Genomic DNA, 24,331 nt, shown 5'->3' on the forward strand with positions numbered 1-24,331 from the left:
TCGTGCATGTGCAGTTTTGCATTGGAAAACTGAAAAAAGTGACAGCCTGGATCTTGCTGCTCTCAGTTTGCCAATTATGGATAAAGATTGAAGGCAATGTGGAACAATATTATGGTCATGATCCAAATCCCACGTAGGAAAGATGAGGTTAAAATAGTCTTTGTTGCAGGCATTAAATCTCCTCAAAGTTCATGAGACTTTCTTATACTCACCTGTGTTGTACTGTTGTCTCTTATGATTATTAAATCACTTGTAACTGCATCACACCTTGCTGTGACTCTCCCCAGGACAAAGGATTTTCTCCAAGACATTCAGAGTGCCTGGGATCCAAGTGTATGGATATTTTGAGGGCTGATGACATGGCTGGGGGAAGCAGTTCCTTCAAAATAAAACATTTTAGTGAAATGGGTATTTTCATAAACAATTAGACCTAATCCTTTGTGCAAAGGAAAACAAAAGGAATCTGAACATGTAAAAGAAAACTCCCTATTTTAAGTATCTGCTATAAATGATAGTACAGAACTCACGAGTTTTGTGAGATTTGATACTGAGCATGTGAGCTGTTCATCAGCTTTATTAATATGTCACAAGCATAAATTCTGACATACATCAGAACCAATTAAACTTATTTTTGTACTTTTTATTTCTTGGAGACAGATTGTTTGAGTTCAGAAGGGCATACAGTATCTAGCAGATCTGGTAATTCATTCAAATATGGGAGTAAAGCTCTTCTTTTAGTTCCGTCCAAAATTCCTCCAAGTTTTGTACAATGGGTTTGAAAGCTCTTATGTATTTGAAGAAAATCCTTTCAACTCTCTCTAGAGTCCTGCTTTATGTTTTGTATTGCTTTGAACTTATTACCTCTTTGCAATGTCTTGGAACATTAGTTTGGGAGCATTTAAAGCTAATGATTAAATGTATAGTGAAACAACACTTTGATGTTGCCAGAAGCAATTAATTTTCCCTATTTATACACAAAAGGTCATAAAAGACTGTGTTATGACAAACGAAATGATTCAGTGAATTCAAAGCAAGTTAACTGAATTCTAAAGGATTGTTACTACTTGGTGGAAAAAAGGTATCCATCAAGCCTTATCTTAAGTCAGAAAGCTGTGATTAACTTATGGGGTTTTGAATGCTTTTAAAATTAGAAAAGAAATTATGAATTTGTCAGCTACAGAAAACCAGCCTGTAACGGGTTCATTCAGAATGAAGCTTTCACCAAAAATAGCTTACAGAGTGTAGATAAGTGAAGTTTATGAGCTTACAGAAGTCACTGAGAGAGACCACATTTGCACATAAGCAGCCTGACTATTGTATGTTCTGTGCACAGATGCCTGCTGAACTTTATTAACAAATGGAAAAATATACTAAATATTTTTACTCCTACATTTTTATAGGCAGAGCATCTCACACTTCATTGAACCCATGTGCTGGAGGCAACAGACAAGATTAGAATATAAATCACTCAGAGAGAGGGACTGGAAGTCAGATTCCGCACCTTCTAGAGCTCTATCTGCCTATGAGTGGGCACATCATGCTGTAGGAGAGAGAAGGGACCCCAATGTGCCCATGCACACACACATACTCACATATGTGCATACATGTATCCATGTATTCTAAAACTGGGGGCATGATTAAACATAAAGGAATCATACACCTTCAGCCATTAAAAAAAAAGTGAATATGGAAAAAATGCAAAAGAATGAAATTACCATGGAACGAAGAGAAGAAACAATTTATGTTTAACATAATTAATTTCTCAGTTTCCACTGAACTATAGCAAGTTTCAATTTCAGGCTAAATCTTCATCTTATTTGTCAGTTTAAGAAATATGTTTGTTACACTAAGAGATACACAAATTCTAAACATGATACTGCATGGTAAAATTTCTAAACTGACAATGCTGTGGGAACTAGCTATCAGGAAGAGGAAAAAACTGCTATGCATCTGCCCAAGAATAATCCCCAAACTTTCTGATAAACTGAAGGAAATAATTTGGCTTTCCTCCTCCTTTCCCTTCCCCATGACCCTTTATCACCTTATAGTCTCTTCAGAATAAAGCAGTGAACTTCTGGTTTTTACAATGAGTTAAAACAATTTGATGAACAGAGCTTAGACTGTTCAACACATAGATTGTTTGCAGACCTCCAGAGCTTTTAGAGGTTTTATTTTTATTTTAGAAGTTACGCAGTCCTAGCAAGAACTTTTTCTTTGAATGCCAGGATCCAAGAAAAACCCTGAAGGTTTTTGGGTTCAGTTCAGTTGCATTTGAGACATACTTGGGAATGCAGCACCTCTGTATAGGGATGGCAGATGTGTAGTTCCCAGAGAAAGTCCATATTCTTCCCAAGAGAAGCTAGAAACCAGGAAGATATGCCTGGGTGTCTTAACTACCATCAGGCACCCAGGTTTAGGTAAATAGGTTGTGCCTAAATTATGCAGGCAGCCAAAACCTCAGTATCCTCCTTAACCCCTGTGAGAGCATACAGAATCTTTGAGTGATGAGGAAAAATTACCTGCAAAATTAGCACTAAAGAAAAAAAACAACTGCATAAATATCTAGAAGGATGCCACAAAACACAATAACTTCTTTTCACATTTCAGTCTATACAATGGAATTTCTAGCTCATATAGCACTCATACTGTGTATAAGAGTGATAAAGAAAGAACATGACTTGAAATTATCTCAACAATCACAATGTAATGAACTGGTTCAAGTGAGGACAATAAATAGTTAATAAGAAATGCTGGGAGGAAAATCAGGCCTCTGCCCATAAATCTTGCCTCTAAAATACAGTTAGATATTAAACTCTATGTTGGATTTTTAACTGGAAATAATGTCCCCAGACCGTCTTGTAGACATGAAAGAGCACCACATTTTCAGTTAATGGACTGACTAGGCCTTTGTGTAGAAGGTGTTGTCTGTTTTAACAACTTCTGTCTCTTTGATCATAAAACCAAATATTATTTTTTTTTCCTTATTCATAGAGAAATCCGAGTCACTAACTGTTAGATATGTTTGGTCTCCCAGAAGCTATTCTTTTTTTTTTCCCCTTTAGATGTCACTGCCAATAAGCAACAAATGGACTCTTTGGGGTTCTTACCTAAAATGAAGGTGAATCAGGCTCCAGTTTTACTCCATTCAATATTTGATTATTTATTCAAAATGGAACAGCTTCAAAAATATTTTCCTTAAAAATGTTCAAACAAATCATCTTGACATTTCCAATATTTTTTTTTTTGGCTGAAACAATTGGTCAAATCTGGTACAAATTTGCAGATAGTTTCCATCAACACGAAAGTGCATTTTTGAGCAAACAAAGAATTCTTCCATAAAAATTGCCTGGCTCTAATCAGGGCTGAGGCAATTTTGCACATGCCAACCAGCAGAAAATTAGGTATTGGATAAGCAAGACTGGCGAGGATCTGGGTTCTACCTAAATCCCCTTGTGGCCTTGGTCCAAAGTGATTAGCCCCAGGTCAAACAGAAAGCCTGCAGTGAATCAAGCAAATTAAATCCAACCCTCCTGAGCTATGGATAATGTGCTGGTCCCAAGACCTCCCTTCTCGGAGGCTGGAAGGGAGGAGGTTATTAAATATAAACATGAAGTAACATCCTGCTGTATGGAGGCCCAAGGCATTGTGCTCTGGAGAAGAGGCAGGGGATTATACAAACCTCACAGCTGGACCTGTTCCAAGGGAGCCCACAGCAACTATCTCTGCCAGTGCCAGGAGCTGTCAGAGTCCCTGAGCAGAATTCTGCAGCTTGGAAGGCCACTAAGAAGCGTCCTGTTAGACTGAAGGGCACTGAGCTGCAGCACAAAACGCTGCTTTAATGTGGACTTGGAATTGAAGGGACTTATTTCCTTTAAAACATTGTAGAACAGAGTAATCCTCAGATTTATTTTGATTAGAAATCTGGATACCTTCTTGGCAGTGTTTATTAGATCTTAATGTAGCTCAGTTGGAAAGCAGATATTTTGCTTCTCCTCCTTTGAATCACTGACCATTATTTTCTCTGTTAATGAATCTGGACAATTTTAACTGTCAGATTCAAATGTAACTCTCTGAATAAATTGATTGAATTGAGGCTGAACCCGCCTCTGTATTCAAGCTAAGAATGAGCCTAAACAGAAGTCTCTAGAGTTTCCTAAAACTTCAGTGAGTTTTTTAGTGGAAAACTGATTTTGAACCACTGAACCTGAAGTGACTGCATAGTTTTGGTTCCATACTAATGTCAAGTCAAAAGAAGATTAAACTCCCACTGCAGCTTAGATGAGACCCAAGGTGAATAAACTTACATCTGAGTATTTCAGGGACAGCTATCACTGTCCTTGGAGCTGATTGTTCACTTCATCTACCTCCTCCCTTCCACACACCTTTTTTCTTTTGAAGTGGATTGGATCACTGACAACTAAAAAATGTTTTTCACTTCTAAGTCTAGTCTTAAATGAGTTGGTGCCTTAAGAAAAATAGAAATATACTTCTGTTGCAGGTAGAAATTTCCATTCCCATCAAAGCAGAAATTAATGCATATCTTATTGCAATAACTGCAAGCTTCTGAAAAGTATTGTCCCTATGTTCATCCATTTGTTAGACCTGCATACATATTCCCACCTGTCATTGTAGGAAATGGTCCCTACACTTTGCAATACTGCATGTGAGTATGTAGGATGGTTGTCTTTGGTTGTCTTTGGCCTTTCAACCACAGATTCTGAGGGATCAGTGATGGAGGGACATTCAACATTCAGACCACAATCCTAAAACAGATGTACTTGTTGATAATCTCACCATCTGTGCTAAAATGATAAACCCACATGGAAAAACACCTTGTGGATGATTCTGGTAGAAACCTGGTTTACAAGGAGCTGAATTTGGGATTCTTGCAGACAGTGAGCAACTAGACCTGCAAGACAACATGCTGGTCATGGTAGTCATAGACACCTGTGAAAAAGCACACCAGGGCTTAATGAAGATATCAGAGGTGGAAACAGCTTTTGAAATTTGGCTAGTGTATGTTCAGGAAGCAGAATGAAGATTCATAACCAACAGTCCTACAGCAGATAAAACTAGTACAAGTGCAGTGGAACAGATAATTGTTCAAATTGTTCAACCCAGTTAGTACCAGATTTCTTTATTCTTTCTCCTCTCTCACTGTTAGAAGGTGGAAATTCTGCTGAATCTGAGCTCAGCCGTTGACATTTACCACCACAGAAATCAGCCCCACTGTGTCCTGATACAAGAAATAAGTCTGCATACATTAAAGATACGAGGAATATCCTAATCTAGGAATAAAGCTTTTGAAAAGGATTTAGTTAATTTTCTAATTAAAGGAAAACTAGGTCAAACTATTTTACTATTTTACCCAAATACAATACAAAAAACTATTTTACCCAAATACAATACAAGATATTTTATTTGGGTAAAACCTGAACAGATCTTCCTGATGGGAAAGGAACTGATCTACATACAATAGCAGTTAATAAAAAAGTGACAGCTTCAGGTCCTTGAATTGAAAGTTAATGAAGAAGGAGACAGACCTCTCCAGGTCCTCAGGGAAGGCAGAAAAGATCCACAGTTCAGAATGTCATACAAAATTTTTACTGGCTTGGTCATGACTTGCCTGAGTGTGCTGGTTTTGGCTGTGGTAGAGTTAATTTTCTTCACAGTGCCTGGTACAGGGTTGTGTTGTGGAACACAGGGTTGATAACACAGACTTTTATTTGCTATTGTTGAGGTGACTCACACAGAGCCAAGGCCTTTTCTGTTTTTCATGCTGCCATGTGGGGGGCACATGGGAGGGTGGGAGGAGACACAGCTGGGACAGGTGCCCCAAACTGACCAAAGGGATAATCCAGACCATGGGGTATCATGCTCAGTATATAAAGTGGGGGCAAGGAGGAGGAAGAGGGGACATTTGGAGTGCTGGATTTTGTCTTCCTAAGTCACCATTATGTGTGATGGGGCCCTGCTGTCCTGAAGATGGCTGAACACATTCCCGAACTTGGAAAGCACTTAATCAGTTCTTTGGTTTTCTTTGCTTGGGTGTGTGGCTTTTGCTTTTCCTATTAAACTATCTTTCCTAATAAACTATCATCATTTTACCTCAACCGATGAGTTAAACCACAACACTGAGAAAAACTGCAACCAGGGTGGTCATGGCATTTACCATCAAATTAAACTGAAGATAGTCAAGTCCTGTTTTGTAATTGTTGATTAATTAGTTAATTTCTGATTAATCTTAATTAGTTGATTTCTGAACACTATGCAAAAATTTTTTCAGAGAGGCAAAAGTTTTCTTAGGCATCGGAGCATAGTTTCTTGCTAACATCATAACACAGCTTTTCTGGTTTATTGCAGCATTGCCTGTGGCAAGCATGGTGGCAGGACTTTCAGGAACAGCTGAGGACAGCTTCAAAGTGTCACTCTTTATCTTGTCTTTTGCACTTTACTTTTCCAATTAGAACATTAATTTTCTAGCATATTGAGTTGATTAAGAAATTAAATTGTAATTTTTTACTGGCTACAATGACACGTAATTTCTGTGACATTTACAACAACAGTTGATGTGTTGGCATGGTTACCCTTTTGCTACATTGCTAACCATAAACAGTTTTTGCAAACTAACCAAGTAATCAAGTTGAAGAAAAATATCCTTCTTCTCCCCTTAGCTCTCCCATCACCTTCAAACCCATGCACTTCCACACAACATCCTTCTGAGACAGTTTTACATTTTGAAATGCCTGAAGCAAACTTAATTCATATCAAGCAAATTTCTTAGTTCCTGAATTTTTTCCTTCACAACTCAATAGATCAAAAGCACAAAACAGTGTTGGATTGAAATCCAAGTGCCTTTCTGCTTGGAGAGCAGCACTGACACTTTGGACAGGATTTTGTTTGAAATTAAGACACTTAGATTTAAAGATAGGATTAAATTCACTTAATATATTAGTATACATTTTGTTGTACAGGTTATGGAATGCATATGTGTAAAACATATGTTTTTATCTTACTATAGATATATATATCTCTAGTTTAAATACTTTTAGGAAGACATTCTTTACTGAGAGGGTGGTGAGGCACTGAAACAGGTTGCTGAGAGCATTTGGGAATACCCCAACCCTGGCAGTGTTCAAGGCCAGGTTGGATGGGGCTTTGAGCAACCTGTCCAAGGCAGAGGGGTTGTAACTAGGTTATCCTGGCCAAAGCACTCTATAGTTTTATGATTCTACTCTACAGTGTTGCAACTATTCTCTAGTAGAGCCTTTAATATTTTCCCTTGGCCATGGTGGGCTGGAAATGAGAACATACAGGTCACACATCTCACCAGGGCCTGGCAATATCTGTGTATGAAGAGGCTGGCAGCTTGTCTTTTGAAAAGAGGAATCAACTATTTAAGAAAATTCTAAAATCAATTCTGATTTCTGCTGTGAACTGAGGACCCCTATCATCCCTTAAAGGAGAGCAAGAGGAAGCTCCAGCTGAAGATCAGCCTTCAAGGGGAAATGTTATGACTCCTTCTTTGAGCACTGCAGGTGGAAAGCATTTCTGAAGAGAAAGGTAAGGAATGAAACAGTGAAAAGGAGCAATTCTTCTTGTGGCAAGACTTGTTTAAAGACAGGAGAAGATGAAATGACACCAGCTAGATCCATGGCAAGTCTCTGTTTTGAGCTGAGAGGGAGATTTTTTTATGGGCTGTCTCAAGAAACAGGTAGTGTATTGGGGTATCTGCAATGCCTTAGCAATCAGAAACTGCTCTGTCTACCCTTGGAGCAACTGCATTTAGGGTGTTTGATGTGTTGCACTAATAGAAAGCTGGAATCACAGCAAAGCTCCTACTGGTGCTCAGGTTTCTACATGCATTGTGCTGTGGGTGAAATTCCTAACAAAAATTCTCTATTGCCAGGAGTGGCATATGGGATCTTAAATGCTTGCAGGTCTTCTTGACATTTGTGTCTGGGTAATTGGAAATCTGGTAGGATGATTTTTGAGCTCCCTCAGGTTTTCTGAGGGAGATCTCAATAGCATTGGCTGCAATGGGGGAAGATCCTGAGCACTGCTCAGAGGCCTCTGGGAGCAGCAGCTCCAAAGGAGCCACCTCGGAGTGAGACCCAGAGGTCTCAGGTACTCTGCAGTCCTGATCCCCTGGCACTTCAAACCCACTAACTACCACTGAGAGATTGCATTGTTCTCAGGGACAAGGAGAAATCATGTGTCTGTAGTCACACAGGAAATAAATGGCAAAACTCAAAATGTCTTCTTCCTTCCCAACTCCTCAATACTAAACAATAAGTGTTACTATGTTCTGAGGGTGTTTTATGATGACATTTACAGTTATTTATGGTTTGCTGTCTATCTGGAAAGAAATTAGACACTACTATTTATAATAAGTAATTTAGGACCATAATTGTTTCTAATATTTTGCCCAGTTCTAAATATAATAATATTAACAGGTACTGATTCTTTGTAATTAAGGAAAGCTTCATCATTATACTGTTGTTTTAAATAAAGGCTCAGCAAATGTGGATCCAACCCACTATCTGACAAAGACCAACAGCCTGATTAGGCAGCAACGTTAAATTTAAAGCCAGGCAGGGATGTTTGACTTTATATGGGTTTTAGATGCATCTGCATCTCTGGAGAGAAGGGCAAGAGGCCTGGGACTGAGAGCAGTAAATCTTTAATTAAAGAACTGCTAACCATGCCTACTACATTTATAAATAACAAAACATTTATGAGAGCTTTTATCTTTTCTTGCAATCATCAGGCTGTACTAGATGTTGACAAAGTCAATGATATATGCCTCAGATTTTTTTTCATTACCAAATACCAAAGATGTTATTATCAGTGAAATCTTCTGCAACCTAAATCTTGGGGCTTTTGTTGCTTTGCCTAAGGAATATTGTGAGCCTTTCTCACAAGTCATTTTGGATTATGTTGGCCCAAGAGAAAAGATTAAGGCTGCATAATGAAGTTGCATCCAAATGGAAACATTGAGTGGTTTTCCTTAAAAGGATCAGTGGTTTAAAAAAGATAAAAAGGAAAAAAAGAGGAATGTTTTAATTAATTTTAAAAATTAAGATACCAGCTGTCAAATACTAGATTTGTTCATTATATTATAATTAAATATTTGCAATAATTTTTTTTCATTTCAGGGCTGGTGGAATTTTTTTCATTTCAGCGCTGGATTCTGACATACATGCATACATACATGCATACATACATGTATATGTACACATACATGTATGTTGGATATAAAGCCACATACACATCCTAAAATGGCTGTCATCACATTTTGTGGGCTGCATGGATACACAATGTTCTACAACAATTCCAATATTCACTTTATTATTATGTAGTGCATTTAACGTTCACCATTACAGTGAGTTTGCCAGTAGTTTGGCAATACTGAATACTTATGAAGAGAAATTATGGAATAGTAAATTGGCTATTTTTCTGTGCGCAACCTTTTTCCCTTTATCAAAACAAAGTTCAGACAGGACATTTGCAATTCTGCACTTGCACTCTCTTGCCTTGACTATCCTGTCAAGAGCCAGCACTTGGGCTCATTCAGAAAGTTTCAATGTTTTTAATGCAACCACACTGTGCAGTTGGCCAGATCCTTCAGGGAATAGAGAGGGCAGGTAGTATCTGACATGTTTTCCAGATACTTCAACAAGTTTGAAGTTCTTTAGACCCAAGAGCATCCAGTCTGTAAGTTAATCACCGATATGTCCTCAGCTGTTGGTGAAAACAAAAATCTGTTGTAAATTAAAGTATTTTTTTCAATAGCTTTACGTGACTTTGCTGCTATTCAGACTGTCTCTGATGTGAGTGCTCATGTTGAGCTTTAGAGTATACTTTTGTGTATGTTTGTAACTGATTGTTTCATTTGACTTTCATTATATCTGACAGGGAAATAAATGGCTGTTTTATCAAAGCCTGTGAATTCAGCATTTTTCCCCAATTTTAAAACAGGCAATAACAAACCAGCTGAGCTGTCAAACTAAACTTGCTTTATCCTGATACTTTTTTTTCTTTGAGAGGGTGGAGTGAGGTGAAGAGAACATGAGTTAGAGTTGATTTTTCTATTTTACACTATGTTAAACTCTCAGTAACCCCTAAGAAAGAAAAATGTGTATTTTCAATTGTACATTCAGAAATGACTGTCTTGGATATACATGAAAAATACAAATGAGCTGCAGAGAAAGGAATATATATCTGGCCTTTCTTATTGTAACTTTGAGTATCTTAGAAAAAGACAAATTAGTAAGAGTAATGAACAATAGGAATGTGGAAAGAGACTTTTCTTGCTATGCTTTCTAATAATTTCTAACCTTTTGTGTGTTTTTATTTCTTCTTTTCCTTTTGTGCCTTTCATATAGGACTGGTTTTTTAAGCCCTGATGGCAACTAAGCACCATACAGCAGCTTCCTCACTTCCACCCCAACCCAGTTGGATGAAGAATTAAAAACAAAATTTGTGGCTCAAGATAAGAGCAGTTTAATAATTGCAAACAAAGTAAAATATAACAACAGCAACAACAGGTATTTTAAGGAAAAGATTGATTTGTTAATACAGTATGCTATGCTTTTTTGAGTGCATAACCAATATAAAAATGAAATCAAATTGATATGATTTGCATTATTGTTTGGAAATATTATTGTCACGGACATATACCCTGTCTTAATCGAAGCACTATGTAGAACAAAAGGAGTTCACTGATCCTTGGAAAAATGTCCATCATGGTAGGACAACAAGCAAAATAAGCACTCTTGAGATGAAGGATAATATGCATCAGGGACAAGGAATATCTCTATACACTGCTTTCCACTGATATTGCTTGTCAGTGGAGGACAGATTCATGGAGAAATCTGAAGGATTATCAGGAGATTTTAAATGAGATAGTGCACACATTATGAGATGAGAGAAGTCATGAATATGTTTGTGGGAATGAAGGCTGACCTCTCAGTAGCACTGCAAAAATTGCAGGCATGAGAAAAACTTTTAAATGGGTTTCTGCTCAAAATTAAAGAGATGTAGAGCCCTTGAGAGAATAAATCGCCCAATAATAATCAAAACAAGGGCTCTTCCTTCAACCAATATATTTGTGTGTATCAGTCCTGGCTTCTTGGCCTCAGACCCTAACTAAAAAATGGTTGAATAGTGTTTCTGCGCTACATGGGAGAGTTGGGAGAATAAGTGAGCACTAACAGCACTGTGATGCCAGCACCAGCTCAGACTGACTTTACCAAATTAGGGTCATGGTGCCTGGTCATCACTCACCCATATGGTTACATTTCAGAGCCATTTGGTTGCAAGTCAACTAAACATTTTCCAGAACAATTCCTGGACATTGTGTGGGAGTTAAACCTGGCCCAGACAGAATCCTGCATAAGCATTTTGGATGCAGCCACTCTCTTTGGACAGCACGTTTAAGAGTGTGGCTGTGGCAGGACGGTGCCAGCTGGCCTCAGGGCTGGAGAACATTGACCTGGCAGAGGAAAGAGCTCTGCTCTGGTTTAGTACCTGCATGCAGCATTGGGGGGCCATGATCACCACCTGCCTAACTTACCCTGGCACGCTGAGCTTTTGGGGGAAACACTGAGCTCAGTTTAAGGCAAATGGAAAAGTTAGGCAGAAAAATCAAGATCATCTGGCTCCTTATGCAACCCCTTGGCATACCACCAAAATGCAGGTTAGAAGGACCACATACATGAGTCACCTTAGCAAAGGACCCCTGAGCCCTGAATACAACCCAAAACAGCATTAAGCTCTCTGCTCACTCTTCCACATTTTCTGTGATTACTCTACAGAATTATCTGTACTATTGTCCCATACTGGGTTTTATTTCTCCCTTTCTTTTATAGAATGAAGTATCAAGGACTGCACTATTAACACAAATAATAGGTGTCAAGCCTCAGGAGTAAGGAGGACCAAAACACAACAGAGAACAATTCTGTATCTTCATCTCTATACTACACTGGGACATAACTGCCTCTCAGATTGTTTTGTAACATACTGCATGCAACACCTGAGGGGCTAAGGAAATGGTGTCCCTTGAAAGATCATTACTTTGCCAGACAGGTACCTTTGGAGTTGTCTCCCCTTGGTCATCCTCTCCCCCCTCTCTCTCTTTAGATCCAGAACAGTCCTTCTGGGCACCTAAAACATTCTGGATCAACATGAATGATGTCTTATTCCAAACAAGCTCATTTATAGGCAAAGTCCTGGTTGGGTTGACTTGCTGGAGAATTACAGACTTCTGCTGATTTCTCCTTGAGTTTCCAGAGAATAATGGCTATGGGAATGACTTAAGCAGGAGATCTTGAGAAGAGCATGATGATATTATCACTTATAGTTGATGCAAACCGGGTTTAGAATATTTGGGGTTTGCCCACTCTTTTTCATCCTTTGTCTCTCAGGAAGAGGCCTGAAAGGATTTCTCTGTAATACTTCAAGTCCAGCTCATTCAATGGGCTAGCTCAAAGACAGAATAGATGCCAAGCAACAGGAGCTTTCTAGGCAAGCATGTGCCTGAGCAATAGGTTTAGCAAAACTCCCTATACTTGCTTTTCTTTTGGACATATATTTTAGGGAATGGCGTGTTTATTGTTTGGGGTTTTTTAATTCATGTCAGTTGTGTGAACTATCCAGACATAAATCCTAAATTAGAGTCAGCATAAACTGTCCAATCAGGCTGTAAAATCTGTGCTGGAGGTCTCAGTTCAATGAGCTTCACTGATGGAAAGTGACGGATGGGATTTGTAATGGAAGAATTAGCTGAGGTCTGGGGCAGCCACCACCTTGGTCCCTGTTGTATCCTAAATTGAACCTCTGTTTAGTGCTGCTGGTGGATTATGAAGTACCACTGTGAATCCGGGTCTTCCAAGGCTGTCCACTGGATTCTGTCCCTTGCCCACAGCCTAGAGTAGCCAGGGCAGAACAGTGTTTGTCTTGGACAACTGCAACAACTTTCGTGGTTGCTGGGACAACATGCTGTCACTTAACAACTCATAGTTTTGCCTCTGATTGAGTGATCTAAGAATAGCTTTTAGTCACAAAATCTCTTCCTCCACAACTTCTACTGCATACAGGCCTGAGGAGGATTCTCTGCTTCTCCTGACAGCTTGAGTCACATCCCTGGATCCTGGTTCTTATTTGTGGCCTGGCCTTTGGTCTTCCTTCAAGGCAGAGAGTCTTTATAACCTTGGCTCATGAAAAGAATGTACAGGATAAATACATGTATATGTGTTTCTTGAGAGCAGATTCCTGAAGAAGCAGAGAGGTGCAGCATCTGGACCAGGCAGAGAGTTTGTTCAGCAGAGCCCAGCAGACTGCACCAGCTGCCTGGGTGTCTACAAGCTGCCGGATTACAAGAGACCAGTCCAGAAATCTGGCACTGAAAGATCTAGCCCCTTTTTTGTACTTACTGTATTCCCCCAGCTGGTTTTCCCCCTTATGTTGGTCAATAACTACACAAGTTATTCTATGTACAAATGTGTGACCTGAGCTTATGAGTCTCATGCAAGGACGAGGGTGAAAAAGAGAACTGTTAGCTGGGACATTCGAGAGCAGAGCACTCATGTACTTCACTGGAACTGTTTCAAAAGTGTTTAGAAATGGAAGAAAGACACCTTAGGAAGCAGAAGTTTAGGTTAAACATCTCTCTGCATGAATTTTAAATAAATATTTATCAGCTGGCACTCCTCCTTCTGGACATCTTTCATTTTGAAAAAAAATGCTGAGGAAGAGGAGGAGACAGGCAGAAAAACAGGGGCTGACTGGTAGAAAACACACTTATCAAGAGTGTGGGAAACCAAGGCTGGAAGGATCATAGATCTAACTGAGTTAAAAAGATGTGAACAGCCTTGGCAAGAGCAGCTGAACACTTAAAAGCAGACCTCAGTGGGTTATGAGGGCCAGAAGACAGACTGGCAGCTGGGCAGTGTTTGAAAGAGGGTAAATCTTCGGACACCAGTACAGCATGCACTACACAGATGAATTAGAAAAGGGCAGTGGGAGGCTGTAGCAGTAAGAAGAGTGTGAGCTGAAGGCATGAAAGTCTCTGTGAGAAGTTTTCTTCACTTTAGCTGTTATTTTTATTGCATGTCTTGAATAAAGAGAATTTGGTGAAGAGTATGCTGGAAAAGGAATGAGCACTGAGTGTGGGGAACAGCTGGAGTATTTCTGACATACACTTCTTTTACTTGCCACCCTATTTATGGGGCTGTAGGAATGTGGAGGGGAAAAAAGTTTACAGCTTTAATATTTCTTGTGAGCAAAATCCATAGAGGATCCATATTGGAATGTGAGTGCAGAGAACAAAAGGATGTGTCTCTGTGCCAGTGTGTGATTAACTTGAGTGCAAGGTTTGTCTATACTATGATTTAAAGTTGCTGGATTCTTTTCCTTAAGTGTTCCTTACATACAGATGTGCATAAAGCCTTTCCACCCCAAACATTAAATACAACTTTTAGAGGAAAAACAACTTTGCATTTATTTAAATGGATTTGGGTTTTGTTTTTAAAAAGTAAATATTTATTTAATTTTGTTATTTAGTCTTATAGCCAAAATCAACAGACTGTCTGTTACAAATAGTATTCCAGGTACAAGTAGTTTTTCCTCTGGCATATAACCAAATATTTGGCAGAATGAAGACTTGTCCTGCCATGTTTAGTTGAGCAATGGAGGTAGAAACATTTCCTTGATATCAGCAGAGATGAGGGGAGCAGAAAAACAGAGATTTTTGATCACAGTCCTCTGTGGGATAATATGCAAATCATCTTCAAGTCCATGCTGCCTCTCAAGGATATTTACAGTTTGGTTCATGCTGAGACTATATGCCTGAGTTTCATCAGAGAGGAGGTTTGCACTTGGGTTAGAGACAGGAGAAAGGTGGGCATGGCTCTCAGCTGAGGATGCAGGTGGGGGAAAATCCAAATTTGGCTCAATATCTCACCTTTCTCCCTGTGTCTGATGTGGGATCACCATATAGGAGGAAACCTGGTGCACTGTGAGGGTACCTCATGAGGCACAGGGCTTGGGGGATACAAGCTCTACCCCAGAGCACTGAAAATATGAAGACCTCATGGTTAAACAAAGCCTGTTGTGATGTTCATGGGAGCTATGAGAGCTTTGGGTGAGGAATGTCTAAATGAAAGATTGAGCTGGCAGCAGAATAATAATTAGTACAGTTTCTTGAAAGAGAGTCCCTCACCATCCTCACCAGGGTCTTCAAGGGACAGGTATGCCACCTCCTAATCAAGCTCACCAGAGCCAGCAAAATGAGTAAATACAAGAAATTCTACCTTCATGAGAAAATTGCATTTTTGAGTCCTCATCATTGCCATCATAAGGGGGTGCTGATCTAAGGAAATGCAGTGATAAAAACTTTGGCTTGCCATAAGAATTTCGTTGTATTGAATAGTCAGCTCCTGCTTTGATGTGATAACTAGCTATAGAAACAATTCAGATTACTTCTATAAGGAAAGTTTGTGATCAGCTACAAAAATGAATTCAGACTGTTGGAGATTTTTTTTCATTCACTGTTCTTGAGTATTTGTGCAGTCAAAGATCTATGAAAAACTAGAATCTGTCCAGAAGCCACACTTCATTTGTTCAAGAGAGAAATTTCGTTTAGGGATGAAATTGGTATAATTCTGAAGCACTGAAGCCAGTAGTAATTTTGCAGATGATTTGTATGGGAACATGACAAGGTCTTTCCCAAAGACATTGTGTACAATTTTGTGGTAGAATAATCACGGAAAAGACAAATCAAAAAGTTAAAATAGTACTCTCCTTAAGTCAAGTAATTAACCCATAACTCTTTGAACAAATCACAGGTCAGATTGCAGAGATAATTTTTAAGACCTAATAATTTAGGAAAGATTCTATAATTTGATTGGATAACATCAATCTTTTAACACCAAATGTTTGATTGAAATGATTTACAGACAATTTTTTTTCCTACCTCTATAACTGATACATAACCACACAATATAAATAATGATATTTAATTTAAATGTACAATCATAATATTTATTGGATAACATACTTCCAATATCAGCACACTATTTTAGAATACAAGTAATAGGATTTGATAAAATAATAGTACAGCAGTTGTGATGTTTTTGTATAGTTAGAAGTACCTTTATTTTTTAATACAATTAATTTTACTCTTTATTTGCTCTTGGGATAAAACATTTACAGTCAGAATAGAAGATTAATGTAGGATAATAACACAAAATGGGGGTACAATATGGTATCAGTTTGTGTAATGGCATATTACATGCAGCTGTTTTGAATTATATTACCTTTTTATTGATGTGTCCAGAATTTTTTTTACAGCTTAAGCATATGGGGGCTTTTAAACCTACCAAGTATAGCAAATTGCAGATGAATTGGTCCATGAGGATGGTTTAAAAAAAAAAGTCTCTTAAGGTATATTGTTGAAATTACAACATGAAAAAAACAGAGGTACTGGAGGAAACTTTGACCTACTGGAATTCCATTTAAACTACTGTAACAGTAGTCATATTGTGCAGTCAGTCTATTGCAGCATTTGCTTCTTGATGAGACTTTTACTTAGACTGCTTAGACAATGCTAAGAAATAAGTGTATTAATAGATATTTAATGTTTCAAATAATAATTCCAGCCTTGCCTCCCATGCTAAAAAATTATGAATTTTTAACTTGGATTAGCTAAAATATACATACCGCTCTGCAGTAAAAGTGGGTATTAAAGACAGGGTACTGACTGAGAGGTAAATACAAATGGTCTGGTAACCTTTTCCATAACATTTAGTAGTAAATCAGATGTGTCTTACCTTGATTGTGTCAAAATGGTGTGCTGCCATTAGTTGCATTGAGATGTGGCTGTATTCTTGCACTAATAAAAGCAAATCCTTGCATAAAGCATTCTGACCTGCCTTCCAAACTGGAAGCCTGCCCACTAAAATGCTGTAGTTATAGTTATAGAACCATATAATTTACCTTAATTGGTTTTCCTTTCTGGATTTTACTGGCTGCTGCTGTTTTCCTGAAGTTTCATTTTCTATAGAAATTATGGTGTTCTATAATGTACTATATAAATAAGATGTACAGTATCAGTAGAAGAAATGCAAAGTTCCAGACATTTATTTTCAGCACAAGTCAAAACTGATTTGTAGTGGGTCACAGATAATCTTTTACTTTACTACCGGTCCCACTTCAGGAAGTGCTGTGGGTGCCTTGATATTTATGTCATCACTATATTGGTTATAGATGCTACAGGATTAGAAATTTCTGAGGGTTCCCTTCCTTTATGCACAAGGGTAATATATTTAGAACATGAATAAAGGTGACACCTAAATTAATAAGACATGAAGCAATTTAATTTCACATTTTTACATTTTAAAGATAAATATATGCCTCTTATTTTACAGCTGTAGAAGGATACATTTCACAGGTCATTTCTACATTTTAAAAAATAAAGAATAATGCAATATTTGTTTCTCAATCAGTTTGCATTACTCTGATACAATGAGCTTCAGTAAAAACTGTTTTGAAGTGATGCATGATATAAAACAGGCCAACACATACAGGGCCATCCTCTTGTTACCAGAGATTTGCTAAGATTTAATGGTTGATTGCATGACTAACACATTCCATTTGGAAGTCTCCAATTGCTGCCTGATTTCCAAATAGACAATAGAAGGAAGAAAGAGACAAAAAATCTGTCTGAAAGGTTTAATAAAAAGCAAGGTAAAAGTGCCCTTCGGTCAGAGAATGAGCATCAATATGAAGTTTGCTTTAGCTCTGAACAAATTATTCCTGTTTGAAAATACGGGTTGTGATCTGTAGCACTGGAGAAAATATAGAACCATACTCACTCAATTTGGTGTGTACAATTTTTAATGTACAGATATTGAATGTTTCTGTCCTGATGATCTTGATGGTCCAAAAACTCTTGTATAAGACAAATTGGAAAAATGGTCTACACCAGATATTCCATTTCAACTTCAGGGAAAATCAATCACCGGGAAGGACAGCAAAACCAGAAGCATGAGGATTTATCGTGGCAGAACATAACTCACAAAGGTATGATTCTTGTTATTCTGTAAGTTATTTGCAAAATCAAGAATCAGAAGTTGTTTTAAAGAGAATATGTATTGGGAAGTACCTCTATACATCTTTGGTTTTGAACAGTAGGAGTGTGATTCATATTTATTGTTCTGTGACTCCACTTCTGTGCTGCAGCAATACCATTATTTTAAGTCAGTGAAAAACTGCAGTGACCAAGGGACAGAACAAATCTGATGATTGCATGAAGCTTAACAGACTAAATCTCTGAGACATCCATTCTCTTCACCTGCTGAGATAGGCACTGTGTCGAAAGACACTTGATGGGCATCCTTAGATACTTGAAATATTTGCTGCTTTCCCTAAACTCAACTTCTACCTAAATTGTATCTGTGGATGGAGATGTAGCCACGTCTGGATATTTTTATATATCTCTTATAGAGGAAGTGTCTGATACAGATGGCATGAAACTCACTTTAAAAGTTCTTTTCTCACTTTGTGAATTATAGAAAAGGACTTAGATTTCTAATCTGGAATAGCTGAGGATAAATGCTTTTAGATATTTAAAGATATGTAAGAAAAAGCTACTTCTGTTTTAGTCTAGGTTCCCCCCCTGAGAATAGAAAACACAGTACAATTATAGGACAATGTAAAATGGCAATTATAGGACAATTGGCAGTATAATCTGTCCAGGCTTTTGTTAATCTAGGCTATCCCATTATGTTCACTCTGTAACCTTATGAGAATTGTATTATTATCAGATTTATCAAGAAGATACCTTTTTTTAAAAAAAATTGCATTTTAGTTAGCAAGTAGATCTTTCTTTGAAATGGAATGAATGCTTTAAAGGAAAAATCTTATTTCTATGTTTATTAGCCATCACCTACCATATCTTCTGAGTGCTAAATTTCCAACCAAAGCAGGGCACACAGAGCCTTTCTCAATAAGGCTCCTTGGGTTGTTAATTTTAGTATCATATGACCATATTCACCGTAGGTAGAGTATCTCAAGGATATCTGTGCCCCTCCTAGTTATACACAGCAGATAAGAATGACCTGGAAGGCAATGTGGACAGCTAAATTTATGAAGACCACTCTCTGCCTGTAAAACATCTGTCTGAGGACCCCGCCAAAAACCCACTGTTGGCTGGCTGGCTGGCAATTACACACAAACATGCTGTACCTGGATGTCAAATACAAACCAGCTGCAAGATCCCTGTGCTGATTCATCTGCAGAGCACACCACCAGCCATTCACTTGACTTATGATGAGATAGAGTTGAGCTGCGTGATGGAGGAACACGAACAGTAAATCGGCTGCCAGTCAGCTATGCCTTTAACTGCATGAATCTCTTTGGAGAACACAACCACATGTGCTGCTATTGAGCTATTACCTACCCACAGGACCTTCAAAAGGGTGAAGGAAATAAACTACTGAAATAGGGTGTTGTCTTTCACACAGTTAACTGATCAGAAATTAGCTTTTCAAAGGGTCAAAAAAAGCATGTGTTTGCAGCAATATTTACAGACATCTGCACCATTTTAGTGATAACCATTGCATCTGTTTATGTTGGCAAACCCAGACACGTCTTGGGCTGAGCTCTTCTGGATGGCAGTGTAAATCCTGCTGGGCTCTTCACCTCCATGGGATTAGAGGATCACAAATCACAGGTCAGAGCAGAGGTCAAAGCCACAGTATTTCAGAGGTCTTAAACTGAGAACCTCAAAATCTCTGCTCCTGAACCATGTTCAAGTGATTCCATGTTAAAAGTTTGGGAAAATGCTTTTTCCACCTTTCTTGTGCTCAAATATTAATCAGTTTCTAACTAGAACCTATGAATTAGGTAACATATTCCACTAGAACTCAATACAGTAACCCTCAGCTCAAAAGAGCTGTCAGCGACTGCAGGCAAGGGTGAGAATGGAAACCATTAAAACCACACCTTTTATTGCTAAAAGTTGTGGAATAAATATGCAATATAATTATGTCTGCTCTAAAGGAAGCCATCTGTCCAGTTTCTCTTGTACTAAGCCACACTGATGGTGCTCAGAAACCAGTCTGTATTGTATTTACATATCATGGGATCATTGTTATCTTCAAAGGATTTGGGTTTGTGCCCTGAAAGTCCTGATCTATAGAATCTTTGCTATTTCCTTTGGGACAGAACTCTTCCACTAAACAGAAAATGTTATCAGGAAGTTCTTTTCCTTTCACTCATCTTCCTCTTAAATTTTACATTTTTTTAAAACTAGCCTGTTTTTTTTTTATTTTGGTTTGGTTGGGTTTCAGGTTTTTATTACTCTACTAAATAACTCCTATTTCATTAACTATGCTCATCCTTGGAATGGAGTCTTCAGCTACTGCTTCCCTTAGCTGTGTATGTTAGAATTCTTAATATTTAAAAGGTTAACTTTTCTTTCCCACCCTCCCCTTAATGTTCACATTGTGCCTCTTTATACCACCAGGCTAAAGCCAGGGCTGAAACAAGAATTGTTGAAATACCACGAGTATTTACGATGTCTGGAACTTTCTGAAATACTGTGAGAAAGCCCATTCTTGTGAGACTTCCAGCTCAGTCTTAAGATTCAGATAAGATCAGGATAACAATCCAAACTTTTTAGTGATATTTATCCACATTTTCTGAGATTTCTTCGTCCCTATTAAAAAGAAATATATATTACATATATAGTATATGCATCACTTTGATGCATTTTGTCCTCCCATACTTTTTCATCCTATATCCCATTCAGTTGAGTTCAATGTCCTTTAGCATCATTAATAAATTGAAACAGATTTAGCCTGTTGTTCTTGATTCCAAGATATAAAAACACACAAAAAATTGTGAGACCATATTCAGACTCAGAAGACATCCACTTTAGTTTCTGAGGTGACAAGCAAGTCACTGTCTCCACGGTCCCACCCTGATTTCCTATTCAATTCACACTCTTGCACAGCTTCTTCTGTAGCTCTGATGTCTAAACTTCCCCTGCTTGGTATCAGAACAGAACTTGGCCCACAGAAATCATATCTATCAAATTTTGGCAGAAGATCCACCAAAAAAGATGTTTTTCATAAAAATGCACCCCTAAATGAGCACCAACACCCAGCATTCTATCTCCCAAGTAAGCCAATCTACAGTGAAGAGGTTGTGATAATCTTCCATTCTTCCCCACTGCACACATCTGGATAAGCAATTATGAAAATCAAAATCATACAAAAGTCCACATTTTATGCCTACTTAAGCTGTCACATCTCAACATTGTGATGTCTGGCACCATATAAATGTCAGATGCAATTGACAATGTAGGTGCATTCATGAAAAACACCTTAGTCTATTGACATTTTGAGGGGGAAAAGCTTTATTTTGGAAGACAAGAATTTCAGGATGACTGACAACTAAATAAAATTATGTTTCATCTGCATTTGCCAGCATCACTATGCCAGTCTCCTGTGGGGAGCTTGTCTAGTTGCTTTCCCTGTGGCTGTTACAAGCATTCTTTTGAAACTATACCCTTTTAGAAACCTGAATGTCTAATGATCTCCACTACTTATTCTTGGCAGCTTCTCTTTGTGATGAAGAAAAAGGGGGGAAATTAGCATATTAAGTATCTTTTTGTGTCTTGTTCCATTACAATAGATTACACTCTGTCTTATCTCATCTTCCAAAGTTGATAGGAAATCTATTCCCTGTATTCTTATTCGGCTGCTAAAAATTATTAGAAGGGCCTAATCTTTGTATACAGTGGCATTACCACCAAATACATCTGCCCAGAAGGCAGAACTGGTTGCTTTAACCAGGGCACTAGAATTAAGTGAAGGGAAAAAGGTAAATATCTGGACTGACTCAAAATATGCTTTTGGAGTGGTGCATGTACACGGAGCACTGTGGAAAGAAAGAGGATTATTATCTTCTCAAGGTATGCACATTAAACATCAGGATGCAGTCCTGCAATTGATAAAAGCAGTACAAAAACCTGAACGAGTGGCAATTATACACTGTAAAGCACACCAATCAGGAAACTCCAAATTCTGTGAGGGAAATCGAAAGGCAGACTGGGCAGCCTGACAGGTGTCTCAAGAGGTGCAAACAACAATGGCATTGATACCTTTAAAGCTCAATGTGTCCCAATTCAATTTGCCTCCAAAACCAAAATATTCAGTAGAAGATGAGAGACTGGCACGTTTGCTAAATGCACAAAAGAATTCAGAGGGATGGTATGTGACTGCACAAGGACAGATAGTGGTATCCCCCTTGATAAAGATAGAAGTTCTGCAAATTAAACATAGCGAATGTCATTGGGTTGCAGAGGCATTGGTAAAATTGCTAAAGCAGAGTTTAATTTTGGTACAGATGTCAACAATAGCAAAATCAGTAATGTCAAAATGTGATATCTGCTTGAAAAACAACCCAGTGGCTAGGCGACAGGCACAGCTAGGAAGAATTCGGATAGGAATAGAGCCAGGAGACTATTGGCAGGTAGATTTTGTAGAACTGCCAAGAACCCGAGGATACAAATACCTGTTAGTGGGGGTTGACAATACCTTTCCACTGATTTTCATTGAAACAGATTGGTCCTCATAAAGATAATTAAGCAGAAAAACCAGGGTCAAATTCCAGCAGCAATTTTTTTTCCAATGGTACATTATACGTTTGTCTGGTCTCAATAGCATCCAACAGATTTTGAATAGTAGGTGATGAAGGCAGGCCTTCAAAATGTTTGAGTGTTCATCTCAGAAAAACACTCAGAAATATCTGCCTGGCATCTCTGCTAAGTCCATAAAATAACACAAGTAGAGATTTAATGTCAGCACCGTTAACATGAGATCTCTGGTATATTGCAATTCTCACTGGATCTATGCAGCTCTTTTTCTCTCTTCTTTCCATGCCTTTTCTTTGCCTTCATGTTGGATTTAGGAATTTGCAGCTGTTTTTTGGGTGAAGGCAGATGAGAGGAAGAGGATTATTTCTAGGCTTGATCCTCAAATCTCAGGCCAGACTGTGATCCTCAAATCTGTATGAGAAGAATCCTTTCTTTAAAATTCCCATTCATGCTGAGAAAAAGTGGAATTGTCCATTTCAGCAGAAACTTTCTTTTCCTCAGAAACACTTTGGTGTAGGCCCTTCATAGGTTATCTTTTTATCATGACACAACACATTAACACACTAATTTTTATGTGCACTAATCAATTTTGGCATTAACATTTTTCTAAGGTCCAAAATCAATTTACAGCCAAAAAAGTCCTTTGTAGTTCAGCTCCACAAGAAGCACATGGCTCAAATACCAAGTCTTTCTTAAAGGTGATTTTTCTCATATGTTCAAAAGCATGGCTTGGACTACATCTACAGAGAACAATTTAGATCCTGTTAATAATTAAGAAAACACAAAAAGGTTTCTCAATAAGAAAAATGCTGCAGACACATCATGTACACTCCTCCAAAGTGTGGTTAGGCCCTTTGTTCACCAGCCTGATGGGAAGTTTCTATATCATGCTGCTGCTTTGTCTTGGTTTCATCTTTCCAATCTTCATCCCCCATTTTTTGGGACACAAAACAGCCCAGCCAGTACAGTTGGAGACAAGGGCAGGATCTAGGTGAGAGAAAAGTAATTCAAAATCCTGCTGGAGACTGCTTCAAAGGACTTCAGAGGAGCAAGAGCATTAATAGGCCACTTCCAGTGCGACAGTGAAAGCTTAGCAAATTTAAATGGGTTCACAGTTTCCAGAAATTAATTCCTTTTGTCATAAATCATTTAATGACATAGACACAGGTCTTTATTTAAAGGATGTTTTCTTTTTAGTTGTCTAGGGTTGCCAGTGTGTCTTTACTCAAAGATGAAAATGTATCTGGTTTTGTACTAATTCAGAACAAATACAAAAAGAGACAGTTCTTATACAGCTGTGATAAAAACCATGTAACATATTGCATAGTAGAAATTGCACAAGTAGATGCAGAGATCAAAAGCTCATTAGTAATCTAACAATCAATTAGTTAATCACTATTATTTGTGTGAGAAAGGGGTCCAAAGTCCTCTGTCAGACCTAAAATATACTGCGCTATGCATATTTTTAAGGATATGAGTAAATACAGTCCATGGTCCAAAGAAAAACACAAAATTATATATATATAAAGTAATAGTAAGGAAAAAGAGAAGAATTAGAGGAATAGCAAAATCCCCAGGCACTGTGGGGAAAGCATTTAATATTTAGTTGTTCTGATTGATTGCATGCCCATGGGTGAGCTGGTTCTGTTCAGTTTAGCAAGTCAG

This window comes from Agelaius tricolor, unplaced genomic scaffold (assembly GCF_023055355.1).
Source record: "Agelaius tricolor isolate 1412-34295 unplaced genomic scaffold, bAgeTri1.0.p SCAF_1, whole genome shotgun sequence".
NCBI classification, from domain to species: Eukaryota; Metazoa; Chordata; class Aves; order Passeriformes; family Icteridae; genus Agelaius; species Agelaius tricolor.